The sequence below is a fragment of the Mixophyes fleayi genome, chromosome 5 (assembly GCF_038048845.1).
Source record: "Mixophyes fleayi isolate aMixFle1 chromosome 5, aMixFle1.hap1, whole genome shotgun sequence".
NCBI lineage: Eukaryota > Metazoa > Chordata > Amphibia > Anura > Limnodynastidae > Mixophyes > Mixophyes fleayi.
In genome coordinates this window covers 171333166-171351452 of record NC_134406.1, presented here as the reverse complement: position 1 = coordinate 171351452, position 18287 = coordinate 171333166, and the positions used below count along the sequence as shown (strand labels likewise).

At 37.9% G+C, this 18287-nt stretch overlaps 1 long non-coding RNA gene across 1 annotated transcript in view; it reads right to left on the bottom strand.

The window, feature by feature from the left end:
* Window positions 1-331: 331 nt before the first annotated feature.
* Window positions 332-18287, bottom strand: part of LOC142157769 (uncharacterized) — a 63904-nt gene continuing 45948 nt past the window's right edge. The window contains exon 3 of the long non-coding RNA XR_012692617.1: window positions 332-885. This is a non-coding gene — a long non-coding RNA (uncharacterized LOC142157769). The remainder of the gene's footprint in view (window positions 886-18287) is intronic.

Genomic DNA, 18287 nt, shown 5'->3' with positions numbered 1-18287 from the left:
ATACTGTCAGAAATACTCTCAAGTTCTGTTCTCTTTTTTAAAATGCAGCTTACATGCAGGTTGCATTCCAATTTGAATTAGGCCCACAAGGTATGAGAGGCTGTGAAAGATATTTATCGGTGGTCCATCATTAGAAAATTTCATGCTGTTCAGTTGCATCCTAATACTCATGACTTTACATTTTTATGTGTTATTTTCATTTTTCCTATTAGATCATATCCTCTTTTACCTAAATATATAAGTTACATAAATAGCTTGTGAGCTGCTACTAGTAGATTACTCTGTTATCTGTTCTTGTGCGTTTTGGCCTTTATAAGAATTTTCAACAGAATGAAGGCATTAACAACTTTATTAAGCTTGTGACATACCATACAATAGTCTCTGGATGAAATACCAATTTGACAGATGACAGAATAAGAATAAATTTGTGAATCCGTTGACCTTTTTAATGAAGTAATTGGTAGCCCTAATACCCAGTAGACACTTCTAATATTCCATAAGCAGCTGCCCATGTTAGCTATACAACTAGCTGATGCTTAGTATTTAAGTCTCCAGTGTCCAACATACATCTTCCTATTGCTCAGGTTTCTATTATATAACTACCAGTGCCCAGTGTGCATCTAGTAAGTATCCAGTTGTCCAGTATTAATCTTCCCAGGATATTGATCCCTAATATACTTCGTCTCAGAATACAGCTTTCTTGTGTCCTTCTCCATACTATGTAGAAGCCCAACATCCTTTTCCCAAGTGTACTTCTCCCAAGTGCCTAGAAATTTCATCATAGCTGTTGCCACAGTAATTAATGATTAGCAGGATGCACTGTGATTGGTTAATAGTTCAGGCTGATTCCCAGTGGATTATATGATAGGAGCTGCAACCAATAACCTGGAAAAACATGTAAGCAGAAAGGAGTATATGATTAACTGGAGACTGGACCACACTTTTGTCACACAATTGATTTACACAGCAGACCGACTATAACTGAATGTCTTAAAGTACAGTAACAGGTTCTATTATAACATTAAACTAAAAACACTTTACCAGATCCAACCCACACCATCACAGAAAACTTTAAAACAGAGTCATGTGACGTGTGTACTCAGGGCTTTCACTTAACTACTAATGAAGACAATGAACAGTAAGTGCAAAGTTGTGTACTTTTGGCAAAACATACCTAAAGCACTATGTAGATAAACAAAATTATTTTCGTTTAATTTATTCACTCAACAGCATATATTAAATAATTGACATTATAAGGATAACATAAGTCACTTGCAACCTCATGTCATTTTATTGTCAAAGAAACCCTTGGTAACATTCATGGGCTCCGTGGCAAAAATTTTGCAAGCGTCCCTGTGTACATCACAACACACCGCAGGAGGGGCGTGATCATCATGCCCAAAGAGCATGACCATGACCCCAAATCACCTTCACTCAATAGCCCATTCTGTCACCAAAAGCCATAATTTTTTTTGTAAGATGCAGAAGCAAGCAATCAGAGCAACATGTAGTGTAACACAAAGTAATAGTTACCAAAATACTGCCGTACAAATAAGTGTATATTGCATTAAAAATTCACATCATCACATAAAATCCTACTTGTGTTAAATTGCCCCAGACTAGTGCCTGGTCTATAACCTATACAGGCTAGTATAAGTGCAATATTTTCTACACATAGGCAACAACAATTTGGAAATGGTAAGTGGTAACCTTGCCACTGACAAGGTGTACTTGATTAAATAGTACTTACCTCAGTGTAATTGGTACCAAATAGCTTTGTCTTTTTCCCATCTCTGTGGTTGTACATTTCTTTCTGTAAATTATCCTTGTAACTCCTAGAATTTATCCATTGTTGTGTGTGGATATGCAACTTATGTGCATTACCAGACAACTTTCAGCATTCGAGCAGCCAATATAAAATGCAGCAGTATAGGAAAGGAAAATGCTGACACTGATCAGGGCCCACAGGAAAATATAAAAAAAATACAAATCCAGTGCATTAATATTTAAGCTGCATTATCACCTAATCGCTAAATTTTACTCATCTGCTTCTTTCTCCCAAGTACTTAAAGAGATTGTGGCTACTGATTGGGGCTCCCACTTATGCATGTACCTCTGTAGCCTCACACAGATACAGTTTTTATCTGGGGCTGTGAGACAAACCTGGGAGGTCCGGGAAAAACAGCTGCATAGAAAAGCCCTTGTGGTTAGGTCACTGATACCCTCAATAGGGTGATTTTGGACTCTACTTGAGAGGTTCACAAAGATATCATAACCCCCCACATATTCTGTCTGACTTAAAACTGTAAGATATTACCCAACCCCCACAAATAGACTCCCTGATACTGTTCCCACCTACTATTTCAAGGGCCCACTTCTATTCATTCCTTCCCAGACCTCCACTCACATGCAGTGCAACATGTGCCCTGCTCCCCTGTTTTGAGACGTCTTATCTGTTTTTAACATTCACACCCCTCACATGAAGCGCTACCTAGTACACCATGATCCCCTCTCCTTGTATTATCCTACCTCAGTTGTATTATGCTCTACACTTGTAGTATGGTCTCTTTCCTTCTTTCATTTACATTATACTCCACTTGTTTTATGTTCAACTTTCACTACTTAACTCATCTCCCACTAGTATAATGTTCAGCCCCTCCCTACAGCTGTATTATGCTCAGCCCCCCATATGCATTATGCTCAGTCCCCCCCTACAGCTTGTATTGATTTTATGTTATGCTCAATTCTCCCCCCCTCCCACAGTAGTAAATACTGAGTGACACATCTATTCAAGAGCTTACTCTGCCTGCTGCTTGCAACTTGTGCCAGGATGGGCATACTATGCCAACCTGTCATGTTGCTGTGGGCCAGCTGGGTCTGCCTTGTCACCATCCCATTTCGTTTTCTCAAATGCGCTCCCTCCAAATGATATAGGAGGTGCTCTGTTCCCACCACCAGGCTCCTGGAACCGCTTTCTTGTGGGTACCTCTTGCTGCTAGTGCACCCCCTTGCTGGGTACCTGGGATAGTATCCCTGACCTTTTCCTTTGGTTCAGTGTTGCTATGGATGGTTCCCCCAGACTCTCACAATGGCTCCAGCTGCAGGGTAGCAGGTAGAGCGTTGTAAGTAGATGCTGGGTCCCAAACCTCAGAACAGCCAGATAACGGATTAAAGTGGTCTAATCTTTAGGTCACAGCAGGTAAGTAGGCATCAAAGCAGAATCTTGAAGCAGTGATGTTTATTTGCTTAGAAAGAGTTCTCAGAAAGGGTCCGTTCACACTAGTTGAAGGTACTAGTGATCATCCAGAACTTCAGACGGTAAACTACAGTTGAAATGCAGCTCTATATATACTATTTCTGACACATGTGTAGCTGGGGGTAAACCCAACCCCTGGTCATACCTGGCACCACAACTTCTCATTGTATTATGGCATCCAAAGAGTTCAATTTTGCTCTCATCTGACCACACACTATTCACCTAGTATTTCACAGGCTTGTCCAAATGTTGTGCAGCAAACTTTAAACGAGCTTCAACATGTTTTTTCTTTAGCAAAGGGGTGTTGCGTGGTGAGCGTGCATACAGGCCTGGTCGTGGCTGGTTTATGGTGAAATTATGTTCTTTTCACTTCTGGATTATGGCCCCAACAGTGCTCACTGGAACATTCAGCAGTTTAGAGGTCCTTCTGTAACCAATGCCATCAGTATGTTTTGCAACAATAAGGTAGCGAAGATCTTGAGAGAGCTCTTTGCTATTACCCATCATGAGATGTTTCTTGTGTAACACCTTCGTAATCAGTGCTAATCGTTTTATCGATGACGATAAATTCGACAAAGAGGAGGCCTACAAAAAAAATCAGATTTGACAAGAAAACGTTTGCAATATACACAGACTTACCTGAAAACCGAACCTTAAGATTTCCGATCGGACCGGGATGCTGACAGCAACTCAGTCCGAATAAACAGCTCTCCGGCAGTAGACTTTGGCGTCAGTGCGACCTCCATCAATGTTATTTTAAAGTGGCAATGTTGGGACCCCGCAGGTTTAAATACTTAATTTGTGGGGTCCCGATATTGCCGCTTTAAATTAACATTGATGGAGGTCGCACTGATGTTAAAGTCTACTGTCGGAGAGGTAGATACTTGGACTGAATTGCTGTCAGCATCCTGGTGCGATCAGAAATCTGTAGGTTCTGTTTTCAGGTAAGTTTGTGTATATTGCAATAGTTTTCTTGTCAAATCTGATTTTTTTGTATGCCTCCTCTTTGTCGGATTTATCGTCATCATTAAAGCGTACCCAACCCCTTTGTAATGAAACACCTTTTTATAGGCCACCAGTTGTGGCTTAACCAGCTGGAAGGATTGCCTTCTAATTACTGATAGATTTCAGCTAGTGTCTTGGCTTTCCAGGCTTTTTTGCGCCTCCCTTTATTCATGTGTTCAATACTTTTTCCCTGTGTCATTTCACATTATTACACAAAACTTAAATTATGGATATCTATGTTTTGATTTCTTTCATGTGTGGATTGCAAGGGTTGTTGCTGGCAATTGGAGTAAATTTCATTTCAATAACCACATTAAATATATTTTTACTGAGAAAAGTGTTCAATACTTATTTCACCCGCTGTATGTCTTAGCGTCCCTCTTTGTCTTGATTCCTGCCGAATCCTGTACATGCACACTCAGGGAACAGATAGCTTACAGGAAAAAATAATAATAATTGCATCATAAGGAGCCCTTCCAATAACTGGAATGTGTCCAAATCCATATATTTTGTAATTAGTGAATAATGTTTTTTTTATCCCTTATAGAAGTATCTAGAATAAATGTACTGTCAAGGTGGTCAATATTAAAAATGTGATGTCCCTGTGACATATGAGTGAGTGTGATGCCTCTGGGGAGTGTATGTGCTTGTTAACAGGATCTGAAGGTTTAAAAGCATGATCCTGAAATGTTGCTGTTCCGAGTCCTTTTTTCTGAGTTTCAGTCGGTGGGATGTTTTGGGTCTAACTCTACACACATATTCAGGTCCATGCTGTGAATACCTCTGAACCCAATACCTTTGAGTTCTCAATTGAACCTGACCACTGAAATAACTGCTCAAGACAATGTTTTCAAGCGCTCAAGTGGGGTTACCTGTGTTCTGAAAGGGAGGCTCTGCAACCCAGTGAGACAGAAGCTGCATATGCTGCAAAGAGTCAGGACAGTGACAGAATTACGTGGGTGCAGAGGGTGGGGCCGCTTTAGAGGTCCATAGTTGGCAACAGCTTCTGATATTCAGGGATGTCAGAAGCTTTTTTCACAGAAAAAAAGATGGTAAAAAAAGTATCTGAAAGCATTGGTAAAGATTTTGCCCAAAAAACTGTACTTACATGTATATGTTTAGTAGCATGTATATCACGATTCAGCCATCTCAATCCAGCAGGATTTCTGCTTCTGGTGTACAAATGCATGTATTTACTCCAAAAGATTGCATAGAGATGTGGCTTGACTGAGTTAGTAGTAAATATGAAAGTTACATTACCCAATTCATATACAATATAAAGTGTGTTTAACACACAAGAGAGAATAGTGTCTTGTAGAAATAGTATTTGTAACACATTTTAAAAACACATTTTCCATATAAAATATAATCAAACGTAAACACCGCTCATCTGTCATTTACCACTTTAAAAATCTAACATGTCTTAAGATATGTGCAAACTCAAAATAAACACTTAATGTAGTCTGTGTTTTTGGCTTGGTTTTCATTTAACGCATTGTTCATCTGCGCTATGTCTGCATCTAGCAGAGCATCAGGCAAAATGTTCCTACTTTTACTTTTGTATTTGTTTAAGTTACTTTGAAAAGCTTTAAAGCGCTGATGCATCTAATTTCCTCTGTACAAATGAGTGGAATCAGTCAAGACATATGAGGTCTGGAAAAGGTGTGATTACATAAATAACCTATTAGCCCTCAGTTATATCATCTTGCGGCACTGGCTGCTACACTGCAAATATATCCTTGAGTTAGCAATGTTCCGTAATTTTAGCAAAGCAGAACTAATAATACAAAAAACAGTACAATTAAGAAGGCCCTTAACAGTCAGGTACTGTTGTAATCAGTGACCTTAATTTACTTCAGAGCTCTCCTCTTAGAAGTCTTTGTAGTTGGCTTGTTTGTTTTTTTTGATGTTCCCGATAAATTGAAAACAAGTAACTGAGAGGTTTTCTACCTGTAAACAAATAGATTTGTGGTTATGATTTTTAACGGCCTATGAGTTAACTAAATACAGTATTCAATTGTTATATGATTGTATGAAGTAAATTCACTTTAACAAAAACTTAATTCTTTCAAAATCAGTAACACGGTTTCCTTCAGGACACATCAGGAAATGTGGGTACACTACTTGGAGATTATTTTGTTTAAAAAGCCTGTTTTAGCTCATTCAGAAGCCTCTAGCCTGAAACAGTAAGCTCTATGGCACTGAAACAGAATGGCACTCTAGAGGCCTAAGCGTTTGTTAATACATTAATATATAATGTTTCCCGCTACCTAAAATATCCTCTATTGTTTCCCTCTGCAGTATATTTGATCCAGGAAAACAGATTTGCATTTATTACTGTCTCTTGATTGTACTAAAAAAACAACTTCCCAGTAATCACATAACACAGTTCCCTTATTCATTAAAAATTACATTGTACAAGCTACATTTATGTATGTCAAGAGGCAAAAATGAAATCATCTATGGTTTTTAAGAGTTAATGGGAATTAAGAGCAAATCTAAAACTCTAACATATTGTAACAATATAACATGGATTCTTAGTTACTATTTTCTTTACAACTTTGGGGATAGTCATCTTAGATTAATAAGTGTGTGTGATATGAATGATGTTTTTGCTATAATATTGAACATGTGTTTTTTTTATGGTTAATAGAAAGGTTGCAAACACAACAATTTGTTTTTAGGAAATAAAATCAGGGCAAGTCTTAAGTGTTAGTGCTTAGCCACATTGGATGAACATAAGCCGTTCGGAGAAACAGCCGGAGAATGTGGTTGGAAGATGATTGCATACTCATATATATGTTTAATTGCACAAAAATATTGCAGATTTACAACTGATTTGGACAGCTCTAGACAGCCCCTTGATTACATGGTAGTTACTAGGTGGCGTTGACAAAGAGAAATCTCTAAAAAGAACCAAGAAAATGATCACAGCTCCCAGTATTTGTGTTATTTTATTACTAATACATATGACTAACACTCATGACTGTAACTAATAATATACTTTTATTAAAAATATACCACATAGCTAAACATGAATAAAATTAATGTAAAGTAAAATTATTGATCTTAATATTTACCCCATAAGTCAGCAAACATGCAATAGGATTAAACCTAATTATTCATATACAATATAACTGTAGCTCCAGATCAACTCAAAATACAATACTTGGCAGGATTTCTTTAAATCATATTCATTGGCCAGATTACCAGATTTATATGTCAGTCTGAGAGTAACTGACACTGTCCTCAATAGGACTAGGAGATGAAGCACACCGTAAGCAATAATACTTGCAGCATTCTGTGGCTTCCCAGTCTGGAAATTCTCCAAAGGAAAGTCTCCTTTGAGACGTGTAGTTAGAAGATAAAGCACATCATAGCAAAAGTCTCACTTGCAAAATCCCGCATCTTCACAATCTTAATATTTTTCAAAAATTCTATTGATATTCATATACTCTCAAGAGTAAATAGTGGCACCAACCTATGCCTGTAACTTCAGGGATTTTACTCAACAGAAGGTAGTGGTCAGTCAAGCTTGTGATATCGCTATACAAGAATGATACATATGCTTTGTAAAAAAATGAAGGTAACAAATAATCAAAAAAACATTTCATGTTTCATTGGGTGTGATACATATGGTCGACAGTTACATGACCAACATTTATATGGATGACACCTTAATTTAGACAGGTTTGGAAACTCGACAATAATGACATTGACAGTATTATTAGGTCAACAATTCAAATGTGGACAGTATTAATAGGTCAACAATTCAAATGTAGACAGTATTATTAAGTAGACAGTAATATCCCTAACCCTAGCCCTATCTATAACCCTAACCCTATCCCTAACCCTAACCATATAATACTGTCTACATTTCAATTGTCAACCTAATAATACTGTCTACATTCAAATTGTCGACCTAATTGTTATGAGCCCCCACTCTAATCGTCCTAATCAGGTAATCGGGATTACTTGATTCGAACCACTGTATTGTGGCTCATGCTATCCCTTCATGCCCAGCTGTTACTAGGAAGGCGGGACAATGCTGTCTCTCGCTTCCGGTCCCGGCTTTTGCTAGCAGCCGGGATGATTTTGATGTTTTCTGCTCCAGCTGTTGTGAAGCAACCAGGGCGCTCCATTGTGATTGCAGTCATGTGACTGCAATCACCTGTCAGTCCACCGGGGTTCGCTTCCTATATCTGCCATGACTGGTTCACTCTTATTTAAATTGCCTTCCTCCCGGTTATAGAAACCTTGCCCTGTAGTTTGCTGTGCCTGCTCTGTTACTATAAAATTACTCTATGTCTACCTGATACTTGATTTTGCTGTCCCCTGGAATCTCCTTGCCTGCCTTTGAACCCTTTGTTTGTTACTGGATTACTCTTGTTTGCAGATCACACTGACCTTCTGGTCTGACCTATGATGCTCCTGGATTGCCGCTGGCCCTTGACCTTACACCATGGCTCTTGTTACTCAGTGCATACTACCATAAGAGTTCCTTTCTCAACCTCCCTTCTCCATACCTGTTTTCTGTTATAAGCTTTTACTAGTCTGAGTATAAGACTTGGGAACATCCAAGTACCTGTGAGAATATGTACCTCTACGGGAAAGGTGGCTGCTATAGGTGAAGATATCTGTTCCCTTCTTCTAAAAGCTTATACAGAACTTAAGAGAAGCTCTAACACTAATAATACTTTCTACATTTCAATTGTCAACCTAATATACTGTTAACATTCAAATTGTCAAACTAATAATACTGCCAACATTTGAATTGTCGACCTAATGTTGTCAACTTTTTGAATGTCGACCAAATGAATGTTTATTAAAATGCTATTTCATCAGAGGAATCTCTACTTTAAAAAGACTTCATCTAAGGCAGCAAAATAACATCAAATAGAGGAATGTCAATAAAAGTTATAATTTCCATTGGAGAAAAATGCAATATTTACGTATAGTGGCTAGAAAAATTATTCATCTTCCTTGACCTTTTTCACATTTTATCTACTTACATTATGAAATAAGAATGCATGTGTTCAGGAATTCTTACCACTAGTTAATGCTAAATGAAATGTCAAATAAAACGAAATAATTCTTCCTTAAATAATTACAAATAAAAAAATCAGGCATTGATTGATTACACAAGTATTCACCCATTTTGGAACACTGCATCTAAATAAAACTTGCTGTACTCAGTTGTCTTCAGAGGTCACATAATTGATTAATAGGGGATCCTCTAGTGTACAATTAAACTGCTTCAACTAATTTTAAAATAAATATGACTGTCTGTGAGAGGTGCTACAATTCGATAATCCTTTTGCAAACAAAAGATCAAAGACCATTCAAAGCTAATCCCAACAAAGTTTATTGAAAAGCAATAGTCAGGAAGGCTATAAAAAGAAGACAAAGATTGTCAATATCACCCCAATATTATGACACAACTGTGGGAATGACAACTGTGAATTTGTCTAGAACTGATAATCCTCCAAAACTGAGCGTCCAGGCTAGAATGGCACTTATTAGAGAGGCTGCAAGACGGTGTATGACAACTGTGAGAGAGTTACATTTCTCCATGGCAGAGATGGGAGAACTGTCTAGGAAAGCACAGTAACACATGCTTTTTGTAAATCTGCAGTTTATGGGAGGGTGTTAAAAAGAAAACCTTTGTTGAAGACACCTCACATAAAATCTCACCTCATCTACATACCAAATTAAACCAAAATTTCATTTTTTTAGTGTTAATGTTTTGTTTTGAGCAATTGTAAGATTGTTCATCATGCCAAGAACATTATTCCGACCAAGAAGCATGTGGACGGCACTATAATGTTATGGGCATGCTTTTCTGCTTCAGGGACTGGAAAACAATTAGTGGTGAATGAAATTCTGTTGTAGAGGGCAATAGCCCAAAGCATTGATGTGGCTTAAACACAAAATAATCAAGACGAAAGGGTGTAAATTTACAGTGTCAAGATGTGCAAATCTGGTAGAGACTTGCCCAAACAGTGAATACTTATATAATGAGCTATTATCTGGTTTTTATTTGTAATTTATTAAAAAAAAAAGATTAGCATTAAAAACATTTAGGGGTATATTTACTAAATTGCGGGTTTGAAAAAGTGGAGATGTTGCCTATAGCAACCAATCAGATTCTAGCTGTCATTTTGTAGAATGCACTAAATAAATGACAGCTAGAATCTGATTGGTTGCTATAGGCAATATTTCCACTTTTCCAAACCCGCAGTTTAGTAAATCTAGCCCTTAATGTTTAGTGTTGATTAGTGGTAAAAATTCCCAAAAAATTCAATACTTTTCATAGCTACTGTAGTTCATGTTCCCCTTTCATTATTTGCAGAAATACTGCAACCATTCTGATTACTTCTGAAAATGTTATGTGTTAGGTATATTTTATCATATTTTGTGGTAATGTTGAAGAGTATGATGCTTATAACAAAACACTGACAAATGCAAAAAAGAAAAAAATGTGCAATGCATTTTATTTTTTGGCAACTTTAGGAAGTGCCTATGTAAGAAGTCTATGTGCGAAAATTTAAAAGTGTGCTGGCCAACATAAAAATATTACTTTTAAGACCTGCCTACTGTCACTTTTGAATCACCCTCTTAATGTTAGGTTTCCTTCTTTTCATCTCATAAAGTATTGCTAGTTCGAGCCTCAACAATTAACTAAATTTCTCAGGAGACATTTGAACTTTTAATGTTCGATTACATTACATTTTGAGTATATTTCTCATATAAAGTGTGCCTAGTTGATGAAAAAGCATCCCGTTGAAAATATAGGTTGATGTGCTATTTTGACACTTTGAACTGCATATAAAAATCAGGTCATGTGCGTGGTTAGGCAGCTAAAGTGACAGGATGTGTAAGCTCCAGCATGCACATGGGTGCCAGTTCATTCAAGTGTGCACTAAAAGTGTTTCACATAAAATAATTTAATTATTTTATTATATGGGGGCACTATAATTAATTCCTTTCATCACAGGAGCTTTATATTTAATTTATTTATTCAAGGGGGCACTATAATTAATTTCTTTCATCACGGGGGGTGCTATTATTTCTGTATTTCATCATGGTGGCATAAGTTTGACATTTATTATGTGGGCAACACTTGTGGTACTGTAAGTGATAGAATGCACTGGCACCCATGTGCATGCTGGAGTTTGCAGTGCCACAAGTGCATGCACTATGTCTAAACATTTTTTCCCTGATAATCACTAGCCAGGGGTACCAGTGCCAATCAGCCTATCAATATGGCAATTTATGATCCAAAAAAATTAGATCTTACGTGTTAATTCCTATCAGGAATACAAACTTTATACTCTTCCATAGCAGCTAGAATTCTGATCAATGGCTTTCCTTAAAAATGTGGTCAATAATCCCAATGGTACTTGACAGGGCTGCTATTTATCCCCTCTAGAATTTGGTCTGGTGATTGAAACCCTAGCTGCTATTACTAGAGCATCACAAGATGTCCAAGGTGTGAAGGTGGGACACTATACTACAGACAGTATACTCCTCTCCCTCACACAACCTCTAACTATACCTACTCTTTATAATCTTAGTGATGATTATGGCTCGGTATCAGGTTATAAAATACATTTTTCAAAATCAGAAGTTCTTATTCATTCAATCTTTATAACATTTTAATGCAATAATCTATATCAGGAAAATTTCCTGTTATTCTTGAATGAAATTACAAAAGATATTTCCTCTTGGAAACCTTTAATAATGCTGTGGTTGGTAAGATCATAGATATCAAAATGAAGCTTCATTCATTACACTCAAATCCTCTCAACAGAAATTCCATAACTCTGTTTCTTGATGTAGAAAAGACATTTTCAAAATTTATATGGAATAAAAAGCCTCCAAGGATTAAACATATTATTTTTATTGCATAGCTTAACAAATCAAACACTTCAGCGACAGGGAATGCCACTTTTGTCCCCACAAAATATGATAGACCAAAGTGGGCAAAGGCAATAATGTAAAATAGAGTAAGATGGAATTGTCCTTGGGAATATACACTATATGGAGAAACGTATTTTGCCACACCAGTTAGTTATTGAATTGAGGGGTTTCAATCGGACCCATTGCCAAAGGTGTATAAAATCAAGCACCTAGCCATGCAGTCTCCATTTGCAAACATTTGTGATGCAAAATGGATCGTTCTGAAGAGCTCAATGACTTCAATCGTGGTACTGTGATAGGATGCCACCCTTGCAATAAGACGGTTTCTGAAATTTTATCCCTGCTGGATATTCCAAGTCAACTAAGTGATATTATTAGAAAGTGGAAGCATTTAGGAACAACAGCAACTCAGCCACGTAGTCTAAGACCCCGTAAAAGTTGATTCCATAGCTGAAGAGTTTCAAACTTCCACTGGCATTAATGTAAGCACAAAAACTGTGTGGCGGGAGCTTAATGGAATGGGTTTCCATGGCCCAGCAGCTGCAGGCAAGCCTCAGACCAATGCCAAATGTCGGATGGAGTGGAGTAAAGCACAAAGACACTGGACTGTGGAGCCGTGGAAACGTGTTCTGTGGAGTGAGAAATCAGGCTTCTTTCTTTGGCAGTCAGATGGGCGAGTCTGGGTTTGACGGATGCCAGGAGAATGCCACCTGCTTGACTGCCATTATGCCAACTGTGAAATTTGGTGGAGAAGGGATAATGGTATGGGGATGTTTTTCAGGGTTTGTGCTAGGCCCCTTATCTCCAGTGAAGGACAATCTTAATGCTTCAGCATATCAAGTCATTTTGGGCAATGCTATGCTTCCAACATTGTGGTAACAGTTTGGGGAAGGCCCTTTTCTATTGCAACATGACTGTGCCCCAGTGCAAATAGTAAGGAGTACAAAGACATGGTTGGATGAGTTCGGTGTGGAAGAACTTGAGTGGCCCGCACAGAGCCCTGATCTCAGCCCCATCGAACTCTTTTGGAGTGAACTGGAACAGCGATTGCAAGGCAGGTATTCTCGTTCAACATGAGTGTCTGACCTCATAAATGCTCTACAGAATGAATGGGCACAAATTCCTACAGAAACACTCCAACATCTTGAGGAAAGCCTTCCAAGAAGAGTGGAAGCTGTTATCGCTGCAAAAGGGAGATCAACTCCATATTAAAGTATATGTATTTAAATACAATGTCATTACAGTGCCTGTTGTAATGGTCAAGCAACCGAATATTTTTGTCCATATAGTGTATGTTAAAAATGACAGGCTTCTTTCAAGCCTGACCAAATGTCATAAAAAGCTTTCACATTGGTTCACTGTGTTGAAAAGTTAAGTTTTTTTCTGGCAGTATCATTTTTTCACTCCATTATCGACATTGAGGAATCATGAGGAGAGTGAATGACCTGACACGGTGTGCTAGTACTTCTATGCTGAAAAGATGAGGAGGATGAAGATGATACATAGAGTCATTAATAAGAAATAAGAGACACACTTTTGACAGTTACTTAAGTGTTTAAATTTATATATGAGAATGAAAAATATCACAAATGAATAGATCACAGTTCATTCTAAATTGCGTGATGATTAGAGTGAATCTGAATTAAGTGACTAATATAGACAACAGAATGATGGGAATTAAGAGATTATTATACACAATAGAAATGTTTTCTATTAAATTTAAGTAAAGGTATTGTAAATAATAACTAATTACAGTTGTATTTTTGATAGTAAATATATTAAGGCTAATGCAACTTCCTAAAAGGGGCTTCTAAAAATGCCCCCCCCCCCCTTAATTAAAATAGTGAGGGCCTCTCTTCTGGTGTTTTTTTCACAAACAATGCAAGGACCCCTGATAAAAATGTGCCTCTACAGGAAGATCAAATTTGCAGAGCAAGGTGCGGCAGAAACTATTGATGCTCTGAGTTTGAAATGTCATGACATCATTGGACTGAAGTTGCAGGATAAATTTCAGGGGAAGGGCCCAAAATGACACATGGCTTGTTCTGCAAATTGGATCCTTTGTAAATCTTCTCTTGAGCAGCGCAAGGAAATTCCCTTTTAGAACCACATTTTTCAAAGTTAGCTATCTTTGAATTATTACTCATGTAAGACTTGGAATTATTTTCTTATTTTTTTATACTGGTTTACTTTCAGAATTTGATATTGGTTCTAGTGGTATGTTGTGAAAAAAGCCTTCTTTTTAACTGATTAAATTGATGCTTGAAATTAAATACCTAATTGAAGATGCAATTATGTCTGCTATTAAGCTATGCTCCATAGGTATATGTGCATAGATTCAAGGGAAATGATAACATACTCTCCAATAAGTGTCTATACTTGGAGCTGTGGGTATAAAATTAGCAATAAACATCGGAGGCAATTCATTTTATGTATGTAAATTATGTTTTCCAACATCTCCTTTCTAGCGAATCTCTACCTTTACTTTATGTATCACATGCTTTTTTTCCAATAAACTGTATACTCATTTGGGCAGCTATCAAACACTGTGTGTTTATTGTTTAGAATGTCTTTGTGTAATTAACATGAGTATCCCTCTGCTTTCTCCCTTTAGAGCTTAGTGTGTTATAACTATAGTTATCATAGCAGAAATGTTCATTTATAGGTAGTTACTGCAATAATGAGATAAATGGTTTATCTCTTCAGGTGCCTCAACCTACTTGGCATAATAGCTTTCAGCTACATTAGATTTGGCAAAGAACATGAGAGACTTTGACACACCCAAAGAGTAGTTGATACCTTCATCTGCCGATCATTCCATGTACATTTTTCTACTTTCACATTTTATCAAACAAACTCATCTGCATTCTCTTAAAAGTAGATGCATAGCCCACAAATGCACCATATATGACTGTACTTGCTGGATTCTCTCTCTGAGCCTCTACTTTGTATGTGGACTCATTTGTCTCTAGCTGATATCAATGACCTCTCTACAGGTCGCTGGAAGTTTGTACCAAGATTAAATCCATTCATGTTACCCTCCAACCAATAAGTTGTCACTCCCCATCTTCCATTGGCCACACAACTCCCCATTGTAACATGATTTCATTGTAACTGCCCCATTGCATATTGATTTCTGTAGTTTTCAGAGAGAAATTGACAAAATATAACCGCATCTAAGTATCATAGTATTTTCCATAAGTTACTTTTATACTGAAAGTGTGCATATTAAATATGAACCAAGCAAGGGTCACATTTGTTTTCAGTACAGTACTTAAAGGGGTTGTCCACTTCTGCACAACCATCCATCTTGCCTGCCACAAACACACTATTGCTTGTAGGGGGCAGAGTAAGTGGATACAGAGGGGGTAGAGTGAGTGGATGCAGAGGGGGCAGAGTGAGGGGATGCAGAGGGGGCAGAGTGAGTGGATGCAAAGAGGACAGAGTGAGTGGATGCAGGGGCAGCAGAGTGTGTGGATGGAGGGGCAGCACAGTGTGTAGATGCAGTGACGGCAGAGTGTGTGCATGCAGGGGCGGCAGAGTGTGTGGATGCAAAGGGGACAGAGTGTGTGGATGCAGAGGGGGCAGAGTGTGTGGATGCAGAGGGGACAGAGTGTGTGGATGCAGGGGCACAGAGTGTGTAGATGCAGGGGCACAGAGTGTATGTGGAGATGAAGGAGGGCACAGTGTGAGTTAGCTGTAAATTATTAATTGACAGAAATATAATTGAAAAAAAAATATAAAAATATACTTTTGCCTTGGATTTATGTGTATTATTTTTGCATACAACTAAATAAGTATTTCTGTCCTGACCTAAATACTTGTTACGTTTTTGTGACCCAACTACTTATAAAACGGGACTGCTCGGTAATTATTTTGGAGGGGTGGCTTCAAAAAATGATGGACACTCTAAGGGTGGCACAAACTGAAAAAGATTAGGAACCACTGTTCTAAACCAAAAGGATGTCTTGACAATCATTCACACATGTAGTGTGACAAACACAAACACACAAACAAAAACACATGTAGATTGCAACATTGATTAAAATGTATTATTTTGCTTTTGAGTATTTCTGCATGACAGCGATATTAGGTTCCTTACTGAGTAGCGATGGCTTACCCTAATCTTTTCCTGATAAGTTCCTCCAAATACTTCTAGGGGTTTCTTCTGCCAATCCTTTGCTTTAGTAAAGGATGTCTAGATGGTTCACACACACACTTGTTCCTATTTAAATGGTAAATAGCCTCCAGGAGTCAAAATGTAGTGGTTCTTTAAGTATGTGGTGTGTCTTCCAGAACAGACGTTTTCAAGAATGATGATGGACTTACTCTGCCTTTATTTATAGTGGCTAAAATTCAACAAACTTCAAAAAAAAAAATGTCTTTTCTTAAAACGTGTTGCATTCTTTTATATGGACTATTCATAGAGCTATGTTGAGTCTGTATTGAGGTTATAAAAATTAGTTTAAAATACTTATTTATCATTTTTATTTGTAATGAGTTTCATGCAAATTTAATTATAAAATACAGAATATGGTATACACCTATATATCTCTATCTATCTATCTATCTATCTATCTATCTATCTATCTGTTAGGAACCCCCAACAGCCAGCAACACAGAAACCCGGAGTCTACTCAGAAGTCTGGTTTTCGCTGGAGCCCCTAATGGTGGGGACAGACTTGGCCGCAGACAGCTGAGGGTCGTGAATCGTGCGCTGACTGGGGAGAACCCAGCGATAGAGTACAGGAGCGATAGCAGAGTGAGGTTCAGGCAAAGGTCGAGGCCGGCAGCAAACAGAAAATCCAGATACCAAACCATGGTCAGAGGTCACAGGCAAATTAGCAGTGTAGGATACCGGGCAAAAAGGTCTAGGGACACAGGCAATCAAACAAAGTCAGTAGTCAGGCAAAGGTCGGCAACAAGAATCAATCCAAAGGTAGCAGAAACCAGAAATACAGCAGGCTAGTCAGCAGCAAGCAGGAACTATAACCGGCAGGGAGGGCTTGCCCCTTCCTGCCTTAAATACTAATGTGGTCCAATAGGAATTGTCCTGAAAGCAGGAGCAGAGTACAACCAGCTGGCACCTAATCACTGCTTTGCGCACGCGCCCGGCTGCCCTAGATGCCGGGACGCGGCGCTAGAGACCAAAGAGCGTCCCGACCGTTGCCTCGGCAACGGCCGGGACAAAGCAGAAATGACGTCCCGGTCATCATGACGACGGCCGGGACGTGAAGACATCTGAAGGAGCGAGTCTCGGCAGTGCCTGAAGCCGCCGCGACTCGTTACACTATCTATCTATCTATCTATCTATCTATCTATCTATCTATCTATCTATCTATCTATCTATCTATCTACCTGTCTGTCTATCTATCTATCTATCTATCTATCTATCTATCTATCTATCTATCTGTCTATCTGTCTGTCTGTCTGTCTATCTATCTATCCAAATTAATAGAATTCTTACGTTAAAATCTAAAATGTTAAATGAACATAACTAATATATGATTATAAATATAAAGGGCAATTTAGTTTCTTATTTATTTCAGAAAGGGCCATATATCAAATTCAATATTTAAACCTAACGGCTTGAGAGTCTTTAATTGATTGATCTGTTCAACCTACATACTGAAGGCCACATGGGCACTCCAGTAGGTAGATGACTCCTTCCGTATTGCAGTTTTTCTTTTATCTTTAAACTTTTTTCTTTTACTCTTGAAGTATAAGTGGTTATGGGTTTTGTGCAGCTTTTTGTAAGGTTTTTACAGCCTGCACAATCATTGCAATAATGAAATCCACTTTGTGTTCCAGTGTTCTTTTGATGGTTAGTGACATAAAGTTTTTGTTAGAGTATTTTTAGACTTTCTGCTCCTTTGAAGATTTTTTTTTTTTTTTCTTGGAATGATCTGTTTCAGATCCTTATCTTCTTGTAAAACATTTTTCAGTTATGTTTTTTGTTTTTATGGTCTGGTGGTTACTACTAAAATTTGTGATGAAGACGGTATCAAATCATTTTTGTTCTGGCTTCTTCTTGTATTTCAGGAGGTCCATTGTGTCCTTCTTTTGGTCTTCGTCAAGTGCTTTATGTAGCTTGGTTTTGTCA